The sequence below is a fragment of the Bubalus bubalis genome, chromosome 12, assembly GCF_019923935.1.
Source record: "Bubalus bubalis isolate 160015118507 breed Murrah chromosome 12, NDDB_SH_1, whole genome shotgun sequence".
Classification (NCBI taxonomy): domain Eukaryota; kingdom Metazoa; phylum Chordata; class Mammalia; order Artiodactyla; family Bovidae; genus Bubalus; species Bubalus bubalis.
Window position 1 is genome coordinate 43,629,105 of NC_059168.1, and position 17,676 is coordinate 43,646,780.

The following is a 17,676-nucleotide window of genomic DNA, read 5'->3' on the forward strand; positions in this document are numbered from 1 at the left end:
TTTCCTAATGTGACATCATTAATGGTGACTGCTGTCATATAAAATCCCCACTGACAGACATTGATGTCTGTCTGCACATCCATTAGCCTCTCATAAGGTCATGAGGATGACAGGGGACGAGATGGTTGGATGGCATCATTGATGCAATGGACACGAGTTTGACCAAGCTCTGGGAGATGGTGAAAAACAGGGAAGTCTGGTGTGTAGCAGTCCATGGGGTTGCAAAGAGTTGGACAGGATTGAGTGACTGAACAACAAAAGTCATGAACAACAAAAGTTTTGTCTTTCCTTTACATGTTTATGTTACTGTCTTGCTCTGACTCTTAGAGATCATTTACTACTTCTGAAATTATAAGTGCTTGATGTATGAATGGTTCTTGTAAATAGCAGTGTCATAAGAGAAAGGACAGGAATTCTGATTTCAATCATTTGTACTTTCTTAGGACAGAACAAGATTTCCTACTCTTCAGCATGTGTTGATGACCTCACCTTCTCAAGACTGAGATAAGTCCAGGGATTTTTGTTAGTTTGGTGTTATCTTAATGTGCTTCAGTCAAGAGAGAGATTTTTATATTTTCCTTTTCTTGATGGCTTCTGGTGATCATCCATTACTAAACAGAGCACCTTACTGTTTGCTGCATCTGTTAGGATCTAGGCTTTGTCTCTGCCTTTCCTACAGAAGGGCTTCTTAATCCTGACGGTATATTTTAATTACCTGCAGAGGTTAAAAAAATGGGCTCTACTCCTAGAGATTCTGATTCAACTGGTTTGGAGCCCAGCTTGAAATTTTAAAATATTCTCCAGCTCTCTGCTCCTGCCCATTCGACAGATAGCCACAACTTCCGTGCTGTGCCAGCATCATCCCTGAGACAAGAGGGTGAAGGTCGAAATGAATGGATTTGGCCGCATCGGGCGCCTGGTCACCAGGGCTGCTTTTAATTCTGGCAATGTGGACACCATCACCATCAATGACCCCTTCATTGACCTTCACTACATGGTCTACATGTTCCAGTATGATTCCACCCACAGCAAGTTCCACGGCACAGCCAAGGCAGAGAACGGGAAGCTCGTCATCAATGGAAAGGCCGTCACCATCTTCCAGGAGCGAGATCCCGCCAACATCAAGTGGGGTGATGCTGGTGCTGAGTACATGGTGGAGTCCACTGGGTGGAGAAGGCTGGGGCTCACTTGAAGAGTGGCGCCAAGAAGGTCATCATCTCTGCGCCTTCTGCCGATGCTCCCATGTTTGTGATGGGCGTGAACCATGCAAAGTATAACAACACCCTCAAGATAGTCAGCAACACCTCCTGTACCACCAACTATTTGGCCCGCCTGGCCAAGGTTATCCATGACCACTTCGGCATCATGGAGGGACTCATGACCACCGTCCATGCCATCACTGCCACCCAGAAGACCATGGATGCCCTCCCTGGGAAGCTGTGGCGTGATGGCCGAGGGGCTGCCCAGAACATCATCCCTGCTTCTGCTGGCACTGGCAAGGCCACGGGCAAGGTCATCCCTGAGCTCAATCGGAAGCTTACATTGGCATGGCCTTCCACGTCCCCACCCCCAACATGTCTGTTGTGGATCTGACCTGCCGCCTGGAGAAACCTGCCAAGTATGATAAGATCAAGAGGGTGGTGAAGCAGGCGTCAGAGGGCCCCCCCTCAAGGGCATTCTAGGCTACACCGAGGACCAGGTTGTCTCCTGCAACTTCAACAGCGACACTCACTCTTCTACCTTCAATGCTAGGGCTGGCATTGTCCTCAACGACCACTTGTCAAGCTCATTTCCTGCTACCACAATGAATTTGACTACAGCAACAGGGTGGTGGACCTCAAGGTCCACATGGCCTCCAAGGAGTAAGGTCTCCGGACCCCCAGCCCCAGCAGGAGCATGAGAGGAACAGAGAGTTCCTCAGCTGCTGAGGAGTCCTTGCCCCACCTTGATCCTCCACCACACTAAGAATCTCCCGACCTCCACACGGTTTCCATCCCTAAGGCCCTGAGGAAGCAGAGGGGCTTAGGGAGCCCTGCCTTGTCCTGTACCATCAGTAAAAGTACCCTATACCCCCCAAAAATAAATAAATAATAAAATAAAATATTCTCCAGGTTAGGAGTGAGTGTAACATGCCTCTGGTGTCTAGGAAAATTCTTTGTGAAGGCAGGTAGTCTCCAGGAAATGGCAGATAAATTGAACCACACTAATAAATAGGCTACAGAGGCCAGATGATTTTGAGTGAGGACATGTCTGGACCTATTTCACGGCAAGCATAATGCAGTATCTTACCTACATCAGTTGGGGGTAAAATCATAGGGGCCTGAAGGTCTCACCTTAGTTTCATTGTCCCCCTTTGGGTGCTGTGCCTTAATTTCCTCATCAGTAAAATGGAAATAACCAAAGTTTGAGGTCATATTTTTGTTTGAGGCAAAAACCAGTATCAGTAAAGGTTTGCTACAATGAGCTTTGTGTAAAATCATCAAATTGTGGTCATGCAAACACAGATGAGAGTTTGGGAAGTGGAAGCAGCAAAAATGTGTCTGGGGTCCTTGTTTAAGTTGATTGACAGGGCTCCACAATGATGTGGACTTGGAATCTCCTACTAAATCCTAGCATCATGACAGTGTTGCTGAAGAAATGCTACAGCCTCCACTGACTGAGGGTTAAAACAACCACTTCTCTTTTGTGTTAAAAAAAAAAAGAGGGCTCTGAGGACTGTGTTAAGTCATTTCAGTCATATCTGACTCTTTGAAACCCTATGGACTATAGCCTGCCAGGCTCCTCTATTCTTGGGATTCTCTAGGGAAGAGTACTGGAGTGGGTTACCATTTCTTTCTCCTGAGGATCTTCCCAACCCAGGTATTGAATCCTCATTTCTTTTTTTTTTAAATATAAATTTATTTATTTTAATTGGAGGCTAATTACTTTACAATATTGTATTGGTTTTGCCATACATTGACATGAATCCACCACAGGTGTACATGTGTTTCTCATCCTGAACCCCCCTTCCACCTCCCTCCCCATCCCATCCCTCTGGGTCATCCCAGTGCATCAGCCCCGAGTACCCTGTATCATGCATCGAACCTAGACTGGCGATTCATTTCACATATGATAATTTACATGTTTCAATGCCATTCTCCCAAACATCCCACCCTCGCCCTCTCTCCCAGAGTCCAGAAGACTGTTCTATACATCTGTGTCTCTTTTGCTGTCTTGCATACAGGGCTATCGTTACCATCTTTCTAAATTCCATATATATGCATTAGTATACTGTATTGGTGTTTTTCTTTCTGTCTTACTTCACACTGTATCAGTTCAGTTCAGTTCAGTCGCTCAGTCATGTCCGACTCTTTGTGACCCCATGAACTGCAGCATGCCAGGCCTCCCTGTCCATCACCAACTCCCGGAGTTCACTCAAACCCATGTCCATCGAGTCGGTGATGCCATCCAGCCATCTCATCCTCTGTCGTCCCCTGTTCCTCCTGCCCCCAATCCCTCTCAGCATCAGAGTCTTTTCCAATGAGTCAACTCTTCACATGAGGTGGCCAAAGTATTGGAGTTTCAGCTTTAGCAGCATTCCTTCCAAAGAAAACCCAGGGCTGATCTCCTTTAGAATGGTCTGGTTGGATCTCCTTGCAGTCCAAGAGACTCTCAAGAGTCTTCTCCAACACCACAGTTCAAAAGCATCAATTCTTTGGTGCTCAGCTTTCTTCACAGTACAACTCTTACATACATATATGACCACTGGAAAAGCCATAGGCTCCAGTTTCATCCACCTCATTAGAACTGATTCAAATGCATTCTTTTTAATGGCTGAGTAATATTCCATTATGTATATGTACCACAGCTTTCTAATCCATTCATCTACTGATGGACATCTAGGTCGCTTCCATGTCCTGGCTATTATAAACAGTGCTGCGATGAACATTGGGGTACACGTGTCTCTTTCAATTCTGGTTTCCTTGGTGCGTATGCCCAGCAGTGGGATTGCTGGGTCATATGGCAGTTCTATTTCCAGTTTTTTAAGGAATCTCCACATTGTTATCCATAGTGGCTGTATTAGTTTGCATTCCCACCAACAGTGTAAGAGGGTTCCCTTTTCTCCACACCCTTTCCAGAATTTATTGCTTGTAGACTTTTGGATAACAGCCATTCTGACCAGCATGAAATGGTACCTCATTGTGGTTCTGATTTGCATTTCTCTGATAATGAGTGATGTTGAGCATCTTTTCATGTGTTTGTTAGCCATCTGTATGTCTTTTTTGGAGAAATATCTGTTTAGTTCTTTGGCCCATTTTTTGATTGGGTCATTTACTTTTCTGGAATTGAGCTGCAGGAGTTGCTTGTATATTTTTGAGATTAATTCTTTGTCAGTTGCTTCATTTGCTATTATTTTCTCCCATTCTGAAGGCTGTCTTTTCACCTTGCTTATAGTTTCCTTCATTGTGCAGAAGCTTTTAATTTTAATTAGGTCCCATTTGTTTATTTTTGCTTTTATTTCCAATATTCTGGGAGGTGGGTCATAGAGGATCCTGCTGTGGTTTATTCCGGAGTGTTTTGCCTATGTTCTCCTCTAGGAGTTTTATAGTTTCTGATCTTACGTTTAGACCTTTAATCCATTTTGAGTTTATCTTTGTGTATGGTGTTAGAAAGTGTTCTAGTTTCATTCTTTTACAAATGGTTGATGAGTTTTCCCAGCACCACTTGTTAAAGAGACTGTCTTTGAACCATCATTTCTTACGTCTCCTGCATTGGCAGGCGTGTTCTTTACCACTAGCGCCACCGGGAAGCCCGTGGGACTGGACCTCTTCCTGAGTCAAGATGTCCTGCTGCTAACCAGGACACCAGTGTGCAGGATGGTGGAGCCCTGCTCTTACCACCAGCACCTTGGGAGCCTAGCATACTCTGCAGGGAGGCCCAAGCTTTTGACACTCACATCAGAAAGAGTGCTTACAATGAGAGTTTAGTTCACAGCTCTGGGCCTGGACCCATGCATGAAGTCATTACTTCAGATGCTGGTTTCCCAGGATGAACACTTTTCCTCTTCTACTTCCCCACCCCTGCCTATAACTGGAGCCACAGGCCATGTCTGTGCATATGGACTCCCTCCTGCTTCTGTTCCTACCTGGCTCATCCTATGGCTCTCAACCCCAGATTGTGTTCCTGTTTAACTCAGCCTGAATGCCAGTCCAGCAGTCCCATAACCAGGGGAGTAGCTTCATAAGATAGCCACTGAGTATCTGCCATGGTCTAGGATATGGACTTAATAGCCCCTCCTCACATTCAGTCTAAAGTCTTAAATTATACAGAATGCCAGATGGCACTAGTGGTAAAGAACCCACCTGCCCGTGCAGGAGACATAAGAGACACAGGTTTGATCCCTGGATTGGGAAGATCCACTGGAGGAGGGCATGACAACCCACTCCAGTATTCTTGCCTGGAGAATCCCATGGACAGAGAAGCCTGATCAGCTACAGTCCATGGGGTCACAAAGAGTTGGACACATCTGAAGCAACTAAGCGCACATGCACAGACATGGAAAATAGAAGATTCCCTCTTTTATGATAGTTGTGCTATTAATGATGTACTGAACCCTCTCATCTTGGGATAAATCTCCCCAATATGTTTGGTTTCTCATCACAGTCTATAGTTTCTCTCTCCTCATTTCAGGTTATGGAGGATCAAGCCATGCATTGCTTGCTTGCTTGCTAAGTCGCTTCAGTCATGTCTGACTCTTTGCGACCCTATGGACTGTAACCTACCAGGCTCCTCTGTCCATGGAATTCTCCAGGCAAGAATACTGGAGTGGGTTGCCATGCCCTCCTCTAGGAGACCTTCCTGACCCAGGGATTGAACCTGTACCTGTTATGTCTCCTGCATTGTAGGTGGATTCTTAACTGCTGAGCCACAGAGGAAGCCCCAACCATGCATAGTGTCTTGGTAGACAGGCAATCAAGGACAACTTATTTTACTTATGGAAAAAAGGGGGACAGAGTGTTTTGATGAAGTATAACTGTGACAAGTGAATGGGATCTGAAATAAGAACTCTTGTTTCTATCAAAATGGTGGTGTGGGGGTAAAAGGGTGGTGATCCATGTGAACAATGATGGCGGTCAAGTGTACCACTTGAGAAACTTGGATTGCAGGGACAAACAAATCTTCATTTAATGACATCTCAGTTTTCTCACTTATAAAACATGAAAACAAGAGTACTTAACATGTCAGGATGCTGTAAGGGTTAGGATAAATATATGTGAAAAGAACTGTGGCAGGGTTTGGCTTTGGTAAGTAAGCAAGACAGTAAGTGCAAACAGGTGCAAACTTTGAAGAGTCCCTTTCCAAGGCTTAACCATACAGTCCCGAGATCTCTTGAGATAGCTTCTGGGAGCATCGGTTCCTATGGGGCTCTGGAGCAGGCACTCCAAACCCCTTCCCTCAGGTTGGTCTCTATGGAAGCACGCTCTTTGGAGAGTGACCCCTAAGACCCCCAAGAGGGCTCTCTGGCCATATATGCCCAGTTGCACAACCAGAGGCAGGGGCTGCCCTGGATGCTGCCCTAGGGGCTGCCCTCATCCCTTTATATCTATTATTCCTGAAACTAATTGGGCTGTGGAAGTTCAACAGTATCTTCTCCATTATAACAAAATGAGGTTATCCTAAGCAGAGCATTTAGCTCAATGCCTGGTGTGTACTAAACATTTAACAAAGGTTTTATTTTTGTTGTTTTTTAGTTGCTAAGTTGTGTCTGACTCTTTGCGACCCCATGGACTGGTTCACAAGGCTCCTCTTTCCATGGGACTTCCCAGGCAAGAATATTGGAGTGGGTTGCTTCTTCTTTCTCCAGGGGATCTTCCCCACCCAGGGACTGAATCCGCATCTCCTGCATTGGCCAGTGGATTCTTTACTGCTGAGCCACCAGGAAATAGTTTTAAATCCTAAGCTAGGTTTATGGGTCAAAGGGCTTCCAAATTCCAGAGTCCTTCCTCTAGATTAGGAAGCAAGTGAATATGCTCTGGGTTAGGGCCAATTCATGGAAAGTCTATGCCACCATTATGAATGATATTTATTTATTCATGTATTTATTTATATATTTAGTACATATTTACTGAGCATCACTTATGTGTGTTGCCCTTGCTCAGTACATAATTTTCTGATCTCTGGTGCTTATGAATGGCAGTTGTACACAGAGTGTTTTATCAGGAAAACCCACCTCTGAACATCACTTTCCCATTTGCCTGCTGATAGATCTAGCAAGTTAGAAAGAGCTCTGATCATGGCACCTTTCAAGCCAAGGTATGAAATCTAGAGTTAGTCATCTGTGTATTTTACAGATAAGAAACTGAAGCCTGAGAGGCCTGAGGCCCCAAGTTTGGAACAGTACTTCAGAGGCCATCTGAGGCTAGAATCTGATTCCCTAATTAGTTTAGGAAACAAGGGCCCTTTCCAGCAGACCGGTTGCCTCTGTACAAGGGTGAGATAATTGGTCTTTACATTGTCATTTACACATAGGTGTTCTTTTTTTTCTGAAGAGGTGCCCTTCAAGGTTAAATGAAGTAGCATTTGAATAAGTCTAGAACAGTGGTTTTTAACTCTGACTGTATTAGATCATCTGAAAAGCATTTTAAAACACTGATTTTGGAGCTCCACCACAGACCAACTAAATAAACATTTGTGGGAGCAGGGGTCTGGGGGCCTCATATTGATTTTTAAAGCTCTCCAGGTGTTTCTAATTAAAAAGCTCCACAGTCTAATATCCAGTCACTCTTATACACAGTCAGTGGTCTAGAGATCAGTGCTTCTGAAATTCTAATGCACATTGCAATTATCTGGGATCTTGTTAAAACTCAGATTCTGATTCAGTAGGTCAAATGGGGCTGCAAAGTTCCCATTTGCAACAAACTCTCAGTTCATGTTAATAATGCCAGTCCCCAGATCACACTTGAAATCACATCCCCAGAAGGTGCTCTGGATTCTGGTCATCCACTGGTCACCAGTTTGTCCAGCCAGAGGCCTGGAAATTGCCTCTTTACTTCACGCACTCATCTGTACCCTATGAGCTCTTGGTCACTAGTTCTTGTCTATGCCAGCCCACTGTTCTCTGTAGCTTGTCAACTTAAAGGCACAATGTGAGAGTTGCAAGTTTTATCTTCAGTAAAAGGAGGACTGCAGTCAGGAGACAGCACCTCACATAGCTCTGAGAAACTGCTCCAAAGAGGCAGAGGAGGAAAGGTCAGTATATATGATTTTTTTGTGAACAGGGAATATGTCAATCAAACACATTATTTTTCCAGAAGGTTTCTATTAGTCTTGTGAAGCCTTCTCTAGTCCTGAGGAACAGTGTCACCATGAAGGATTTTAGTGTTCTAGATAGGAGGAGATGCAAGAATTGGGCTCATAAAAATCAGCTCCTGAGAATATCTAACTATCTGAAGACCTTTCCTGTCAGTTTTCCTGGGGCACAGATTGCCTCATTTCTGCTCCTCACCCTGAACTCCTTCAGGGGATGTTGAAAGTCAGCAGCAACAAATGATTTAATCCTTGTAGAGGTAAATGGCAAGCACGCATGTATGTGTGTTGGTGTGTGTGTGCTTAGTCAGTCATGTCCAACTCTTTGTGACCCCCAAAGACTGTAGTCCACCAGGCTCCTCTGTCCATGGGATTATCCAGGCAAAAATACTGGAGTAGGTTGCCATTTTCTTCTCCAGGGGATCTTCCCAACCCAGGAACTGAACCTGCATCTCTTGAGTCTTCTGCATTGGTAGGTGGATTCTTTAGCACTAGTGCCACCTGGGAAGCCCAAGCACCCATGGCAAGTGCCAATCTGTAGTTGACAAGTTCTTAATTCTTTCTTGGTAGACTGGTCACCATTCTCTTTCACATTCATCTACCGTCACTCCCAATCCTGGCTGTGTTCTCTGATAGACCACCTCCTGATGGGGGTTTTCCATTCCTTCTTAGCTCTGTGTATGCCTTTTTTACTCTGTAGAAAGCTCTTCCAGTACTTGACCTATCTTGTAAGAGACCACAGAATCCCTGGGCCTCTATCTACACTAGACACATATTACAATTGTCCAGGAACAACATGCCCTACTGGTTCTTTTCTAAGTTCCTAGAGCCCAGCTTAGCACTTATCAGGCTCTTAAATAAAACAGTCCTTGAATTTAAGAAAGAAAATCCCAAATTTGAATGAGCAAAACCAAACAAAGATATCAAATACTCTCCTCATCAAAATGAACATTCTTTCGAGATTATGCATTAGGGTTTAAACATCATCATTGGCGGGGGGAAAGTAGCTTAATAGGGGCTCAGGTATGTCCCTGGTGGTTCAGTGATTCAGATTCTGGGCTTCCACTGCCGGGGAGCACAGGTTGGATATCAAAGGGAACTAAGATCAGAAAAAGGACCCCCCCCCCCGCCCCCAACCCGCAAAAAAAAAAAAAAAAAAAAAGCTCAAAGCAAGCGAGAGGACAGGAAGGAGAGGATGGGATGCTGGAAGCAGCTTGGAGGTCAGCTTTTAAATCTGGGCTGGTCCCAGCAACGGCGCCCCTATTAGCTCAGTTGGTAAAGAATCTTCTTGCAATGCAGGAGACTCCGGTTGGATTCCTAGGTCAGGAAGATCCCCTGGGGAAGGGATAGGTTACCCACTCCAGGATTCTGGCCTGGAGAGTTCCATGGACTGTATAGTTCATGGGGTCGCAAAGAGTCGGACACGACTGAGTGACCTTCACTTTCTTTTTCTTTCCTCCCAGCAGGGGAAAAGGGAAGAACTCAGGGGCAGGGTGGCGACAGCCCACGGAGAACCTTTCAGGGCCCTGGGGACTGTTAGAAGTGCGCGCAGTAGGCAAGAGTTTCGAAGCTTGAACTAACTTGCTGCGGAGGGAGGCGCCGCGAGCCGCAGCCATTCAGGTTTCAGGTCTTTCCAGCGCCCTTACGGGTAGCTGGTTTGGGGAAGGGGAGGGGAAGGGAGGGCAGGTCCAGAGCAAAGTGGGTGGAGTGGAGGGGGCAGACTGAAGGAAATGAGACAACCTTTTCCTCCCACAGAATCGTGCTCCTCCTGCGTCTGCTGGGGTTACCACGGCCGCCCGTGATCGCCCAGGCCGGGACCCCGTGCCCACAGGTCTCCACTGGGGTTTCTTTCCGAATCGCCAGTGCCAGCCCAAACCTTGGCCACAGCTTTGTTGCGTCCTCCTCTTAGTGATCGGCTCCTGGTCCCCCGGCTCCGCCCCCAGCACCCGGAGCCAGGACCCCGGAAGTGCGCGTTGGCTGCTCGGGCGAAGGTAAGCGTTGCGGTTGAGCGCGCTCAGGGTGTAGGGGCGCCTGGCATCCCCAGAGGGCCGTGGCCTGCCCTGAACACCCCTGCTTCGGAAACACGTAGAGCACTTCTGACCTGAGAGGGCTGCTTTGTTCCTGACCCCCTGCCCAGGTGTTGTAGCCTGGGTACCCCCAAGGAACTTTGCTTACGGGAGCATGTTTTCTCTCTCTCCTCACTTTCCTGTTGCTTCCTACCCCGCATCCCTGCTTCTTTTTCTGGATCCAAGAACTCTCCGCTTCTTGCCTATGCAGCCTGGCTTCGGAGAGCGAGTTCTTGCCTAATCTCTGCGCCTCTCTCCTCCGCCTCCGGGACCAGGGGCTTAGTTCCCAGCCGGCGACAGTGACTGGCTTTGACCTCGGACCTGCCAGATGCAGCCCTGTCCGAAATTTCCTTGGCTCTAGTAGATCTCGTTTTGTTGTTCAGTGGCTCAGTCGTGTCCGACTCTTTGCGACCCCGGGGACTGCAGCACGCCAGGCTTCCCTGTCCCTGACCTTCACCATCTCCCAGAGCTTGCTCAAACTCATGTCCACCAAGTCAGTGATGCCATCCGACCATCTCGTTCTCTGTTGTCCCCTTCTCCTGCCTTCAATGTTTCCCAGCATCAGGGTCTTTTCCAATGAGTTGGCTCTTCCCATTAGGTGGCCAAAGTATTGGAGCTTCAGCCTCAGTTCTTCCAATGAATATTCTGGGTTGATTTCCTTTAGGATTGACTGGTTTGATCTCCTTGCAGTCCAAAAGAGCCTTTTCCAACACCACAGTTCAAAAACATCATTTCTTCCGTGCTCAGCCTTCTTTATGGTCCAACTCTCACATTCATACATGACTACTGGAAAAACCATAGCTTTGTTTTATGAATGTTTTAAGCCAGCTTTTTCACTCTCCTCTGTCACCCTCATCAAGAGGCTCTTTAGTTCCTCTTTGCTTTCTGCCGTAAGGGAGGTGTCATCTGCATATCTGACATTTACCAGACTCCTTTCCAGGAACTTAGTCTGTTGCATGCTTTTGGTGGCCCCTGAAATCAAAGTGGATGGGGGGGGCGGGTGAAAAGGTAGTTGGTGTCCCAAAATCCTTAGGGGGGATGCTCTGCTCACGGAGAGAAGTGTAGTCAGCTTCTTGCAGTTCTGACTGGGTTTCCCAAGGATTGGGGTGTGGGGGTAGGGATGAGCACTGAATATGGGATTTGAGGGTGGAGGGTGGAGGTAAGGAGGCTGATTTGGAAGGAGAGGGGAGGAAACCATTTTGTGTTAGCTTGCCATTTGGCTCTTATTAACTACCTGAGTTCTCACATCAAGCCTCTGAGTAGGGACTCCTATCCCTATTTTACAAAAGGGCAAAGTGAGATGCACAGAGGGTGAGTAATGCTGCCAAGGCTATGCAGATGGGAAGGGATCCAGTCAGGATTTGGGAATCAGCTGGTTTGTACCAAGCATCCCCACATCCTGCCCTAGAAAGAGTTCCTCTATCCAGGTTGAGCAGAATACCAACACCTATCCCTGGGTCATACTACATGGGACCAGGCTTTTTACTTTTTGAGCAAATACATCTTGATTCTATTCAAATCCAAATGATTTATTTAGTACCTACTATCCTCACAATTCAGTGGAGAGCACTGAAGTTTCAACTTGAAACCTCACTCTTGTATCTTCTGCCTGTCATCCAGTCTGTCATCAAATATGTAATTCTTCCCCAGAAGAATGACTTGAGTCTCTCTCCCCAAAAGACTGTTAGGCTTGTTGCCTAACCTAAACCCTAGAGTGGGACCACTAGCATTTAAATCCTGCATGGGGCCTTTCTGTAGTTTTCTGTGTCTGGAAAGTAGGGATGGGAGGATTTAAAACAGAGACTGTCAACCAGGGTTTTGGTTTTGTCTCCCAAATGGTATCTGGCAATGTCTGGAAACATTTTTGGCTCTTAACATGGAAGTGTTAGTGTCCTTCCATCCCCAGATGACAGAAGAGATGAGAATCTGCACGTGTTTTACGAGCACCGAGGTAGATCCTGTGCATATTAAAATTTGAGATTCACTGTCTCACAGAATAAAATCTAACCTCAGACATTGGCCTACATGCCTGTTCACATTGGCCTCAATTTACCTTCCCAAATTCATCTCATGACACTTCCTGTATGCACTTTCTATTCCACCCAACTTCCTATTCTTTTGGTATTCTAGGTCTTGACTTTTTGGAACATTCATCTTTCTCCATGGCTGGCAAATTCCTCGTTATTCTTTGGGACCAGATCTCAAGTCCTGTGGTGGGTGAAGCATAATTCAGCCCCTACAGGTGGTTTGGTTTTATCCCTCCCTGCTACCCCATCCCCAGCCATCCTCTCCCATTTTTTCTTTTAATGTATCTCTCTTGTAGAGTTTACTGTGCTTTATAGGGATCTCTTGTTCATCCCCTGACTGGTGTACCTGGAACCTACCACAGTTCTGTCCTCATGCAGGTGGTTAAACTTGCAAGCTTTGGAATCAGGCTGCCTGCATTCAAATTCTAGTTCTGCCACTTTGTGACCTTGAGACATTGACTCAGTCTCTCAAAACCTTATTAACAAGAAGAAATAGTCTGCCTTCTCTGCAGATGAGTGTTATTAACTAGTGGGATAATAATTGTTCATATTAGCACTGAGTGCCAGGACAGGGTTCAATTTTAGCATTTTATATTTTTACTAATTTAATTTTTATGAGGACCCTATTAAGTTAGTACTGCTGCTGCTACTGCTGCTAAGTTGCTTCAGTCGTGTCCGACTCTGTGCGACCCCATAGACGGCAGCCCACCAGGCTCCCCCATCCCTGGGATTCTCCAAGCAAGAACACTGGAGTGGGTTGCCATTTCCTCCTCCAGTGCATGAAAGTGAAAAGTGAAAGTGAAGTCGCTCAGTCGTGTCCAACTAGTATTACCCTATTTTCCAGGCAAAGAAATGGTGTCCCGGGAAGCTAAGCAGTTTGCCCAAAGTCGCACAGTTAATGTAGGCCAGGATTCACCAGACATCTGGACTGTAAAACACATTCTGGTAAAGGGCTTAAACCACATATAGTACGTGCTATATAAACATGAGCTGGATTTGTTGTGTACGTTGATAACAGCCAAAGTCTATTGGGTTTTTCAACTGCTCCACCTTGTCATCTAAGACTGTGCCTTTCTTCTTACAATTCCTGTTCCTTTCCTCTCCATCTTGCCCCTAACCCAGTCTCAGAGGGACAAGACATTGGGGTCAGTCTCCTGTCACAGTTCTAGGTCAGCACCAATGAACTTGATGCTAAATGGAGCCTTTTGTGAGCCAGGTCAGGGTCAGAACAGCATTCACTCTTTGAGTACGGGCCCGTGGAATCAGCACACTTGCTGGAGGTGGGAGGTGCTGAGGAGGAGTTAGGAGCTACCTGACTCCAGCTTCTAAGCATTTTGTGTTTTGCATTGTGCATAGCACATCAGTATTGTGTTAAATCAATCAGTGAATGTGGGATGAATGGATGAATGGCACTAGGTGGATCTCCTGCCTAAACTTGGTGATTCAGAGTATGCTTTTTCTCCAAGTGTTATATATTAAAGATAAAACTTGTTAAGATAATTGAATGACTTGCACAGAGTTTTTGAGAACCACATTTGGAACCTGTCACTGACCACTTATATGAGTTATGTGTGACCCTGGATACTAGGTTACAGCTGATCACTTTATTAACTTGAGATCCTTTTCCCTGAATGTAGCCCTGCCTTTGAAAGCTGAAAGCTGTACCCCTTCCTTGCTGGTCCATTGGCCACTTGCTGTATAGGCCAGACTGTCTTATACAAATACCTGCACATTTGTGCACTCTGGCTTCTTTCACAGGTGACGCAGACAGTTGTGGTCCCCCTGAGTTTGCTTGTTTTGGCAGGTTGTCCCTCAGACTTTAGTGGAGTGAGGTTGCCTGGTATGTGCAAGGCTTTGAGGTTTTGTTAGGAGGTCACAGAAATACTCTAGTAAGGCTGCTTTTGAGGATGGAGCAGGGTGAGAACTTCCCTGTCCATCAATGTGTTACAGACCACTCAGATTCCTTGTAGCACTTCAGACCGGACTCTTACTGCCTTTGGTGGTAATGCCTCTGGCATTATCCCCTTTCCTGGGTCACCAGATGGCTGATCTGAAAAACATTTCCCTCAAGGGCTAATGACTGGAGTAAAAGGCTCAAGATTTTGGGAGCATCACTTGTATTTTCACTGAGGCATTTATCTAGAAGATTAACTAGCCCAGGAGGGGAATGTCAGGCCCAGCACTATGTTTCCAGGCCTCTGATGTCAAGCTTGGCTGCCATCTTAGGTAGTACCTCTTAACCTCTTCTCCCTCTCAAGTAGGAGCTTGCTGGGTTTGTGGGGACTGGTAATCATGAGTGTGACAGATAGAAAGCTGTATGTACCTGGTCCATAGCTAAAGAAGGGCCTGGCAGATGCACAGGTATGTGGTGACTGGAGGACAAGAGATGGGTCTGGGAGATGGCTCTGACTTTCCAGCAGTTTCTGTTTCTGTATGTTGGGAGACCGTGGAGTGGGCTCAGGTATGCTGAGCTCTTTGAATGGTGTCTCTCCCTTCTGTTTCCTCCTGTGGGAGTGGAACCAGAGCCCAGGGGGAGGGACAATGTGTCCAGTAAGCAAAGAAACCAGAGTCACAAGGTTGTGCTCAGTGGTTGTAGGTTTGTTTGTTTGTTTTTCCTTCAAAGCCCTGGCTAATAAACTGTGCAGATGCCTCTTCCTGAGTCTGGACTTTTGAACATTACCTTTAGAGAAGCCAAAAGTCTGTCTGAATTGATAAGTAATTGCTAAGTTTCTCTGGACTTAGGGAGGAAGAAAGCAAGAGAGAGAGAGACAAGAGAGAGAGCTAGGGCACTCTCTATCAGGTCTGTTTTTTATAAAATCCAGCATGTGACCTAGCAGACCACTGTCATGGCTGACACATTTGCTGGGAATCATGTTCACAGTTGCAGTCCTTTTCTTTGATCCAAAAGTGTTTTGTCAAAACACACCTCGGGGGCTAGGTGCATATGTTTGCTGATTGGACAACTGATATAAGTGCTTCTATAGGTCATTCTCAGATTTCACTAGTTTATTTACCACTTAGTGACACGCCTTTCCCCACAGCATGTAAGAGATACTTCAGATCAGATCAGATCAGTCGCACAGTCGTGTCCCACTCTTTGTAACCCCATGAATCGCAGCACGCCAGGCCTCCCTGTCCATCACCAACTCCCGGAGTTCACTCAGACTCAACGTCCATCGAGTCAGCGATGCCATCCAGCCATCTCATCCTCTGTTGTCCCCTTCTCCTCCTGCCCCCAATCCCTCCCAGCATCAGAGTCTTTTCCAATGAGTCAACTCTTCGCATGAGGCGGCCAAAGTACTGGAGTTTCAGCTTTAGCATCATTCCTTCCAAAGAAATCCCAGGGCTGATCTCCTTCAGAATGGACTGATTGGATCTCCTTGCAGTCCAAGGGACTCTCAAGAGTCTTCTCCAACACCACAGTTCAAAAGCATCAATTCTTCGGCGCTCAGCCTTCTTCACAGTCCAACTCTCACATCCATACATGACCATAGGAAAAACCATAGCCTTGACCAGACGGACCTTTGTTGGCAAAGTAATGTCTCTGCTTTTCAATATGCTATCTAAGTTGGTCATAACTTTCCTTCCAAGGAGTAAGCGTCTTTTAATTTCATGGCTGCAGTCACCATCTGCAGTGATTTTGGAGCCCAGAAAAATAAAGTCTGACACTGTTTCCACTGTTTCCCCATCTATTTGCCATGAAGTGATGGGACCGGATGCCATGATCTTCGTTTTCTGAATGTTGAGCTTTAAGCCAACTTTTTCACTCTCCACTTTCACTTTCATCAAGAGGCTTTTGAGTTCCTCTTCACTTTCTGCCATAAGGGTGGTGTCATCTGCATATCTGAGGTGATTGATATTTCTCCCGGCAATCTTGATTCCAGCTTGTGTTTCTTCCAGTCCAGCATTTCTCATGATGTACTCTGCATATAAGTTAAATAAGCAGGGTGACAATATACAGCCTTGACGTACTCCTTTTCCTATTGGGAACCAGTCTGTTGTTCCATGTCCATTCTAACTGTTGCTTCCTGACCTGCATACCAGTTTCTCAAGAGGCAGATCAGGTGGTCTGGTATTCCCATCTCTTTCAGAATTTTCCACAGTTTATTGTGATCCACACAGTCAAAGGCTTTGGCATAGTCAATAAAGCAGAAATAGATGTTTTTCTGAAACTCTCTTGCTTTTTCCATGATCCAGCGGATGTTGGCAATTTGATCTCTGGTTCCTCTGCCTTTTCTAAAACCAGCTTGAACATCAGGAAGTTCACGGTTCACATATTGCTGAAGCCTGGCTTGGAGAATTTTGAGCATTACTTTACTAGCGTGTGAGGTGAGTGCAATTGTGCTGTAGTTTGAGCATTCTTTGGCATTGCCTTTCTTTGGGATTGAAATGAAAACTGACCTTTTCCAGTCCTGTGGCCACTGCTGAGTTTTCCAAATTTGCTGGCATATTGAGTGCAGCACTTTCACAGCATCATCTTTCAGTATTTGGAATAGCTCAATTGGAATTCCATCACCTCCACTAGCTTTGTTCATAGTGATGCTTTCTAAGGCCCACTTGACTTCACATTCCAGGATGTCTGGCTCTAGGTGAGTGATCACACCATCGTGTTTATCTTGGTCGTGAAGATCTTTTTTGTACAGTTCTTCTGTGTATTCTTGCCATCTCTTCTTAATATCTTCTGCTTCTGTTAGGTCCATACCATTTCTGTCCTTTATCAAGCCCATCTTTGCATGAAATGTTCCTTTGGTATCTCTGATTTTCTTGAAGAGATCTCTAGTCTTTCCCATTCTGTTGTTTTCCTCTATTTCTTTGCACTGATCGCTGAAGAAGGCTTTCTTATCTCTCCTTGCTATTCTTTGGAACTCTGCATTCAGATGTTTATATCTTTCCTTTTCTCCTTTGCTTTTTGCTTCTCTCCTTTTCACAGCTATTTGTAAGGCCTCCCCAGACAGCCATTTTGCTTTTTTGCATATCTTTTCCATGGGAATGGTCTTGATCCCTGTCTCCTGTACAATGTCACGGACCTCATTCCATAGTTCATCAGGCACTCTATCTATCAGATCTAGGCCCTTACATCTATTTCTCACTTCCACTGTATAATCATAAGGGATTTGATTTAGGTCATACCTGAATGGTCTAGTGGTTTTCCCTACTTTCTTCAATTTCAGTCTGAATTTGGCAATAAGGAGTTCATGGTCTGAGCCACAGTCAGCTCCTGGTCTTGTTTTTGCTGACTGTACAGAGCTTCTCCATCTTTGGCTGCAAAGAATATAATCAATCTGATTTCAGTGTTG

At 45.8% G+C, this 17,676-nt stretch overlaps 1 protein-coding gene and 1 pseudogene across 3 annotated transcripts in view; both read left to right on the top strand.

Annotated features, from left to right (window-relative positions):
• The first annotated feature begins 874 nt into the window (after window positions 1-874).
• Window positions 875-1,881, top strand: LOC102394115 (annotated as a pseudogene).
• A 7,893-nt stretch (window positions 1,882-9,774) lies between these two features.
• EVA1A (eva-1 homolog A, regulator of programmed cell death) overlaps window positions 9,775-17,676 on the top strand; it is an 85,327-nt gene continuing 77,425 nt past the window's right edge. For 2 of the 3 annotated variants that reach the window (XM_044925945.2, XM_045162239.1), the window contains exon 1: window positions 9,974-10,277. The gene's annotated coding sequence lies outside the window, so the exon portion shown is untranslated. Of the gene's footprint in view, window positions 9,907-9,973; window positions 10,278-17,676 lie in introns of those variants that run through there. The other variant, XM_045162240.1, reaches the window with a different exon arrangement.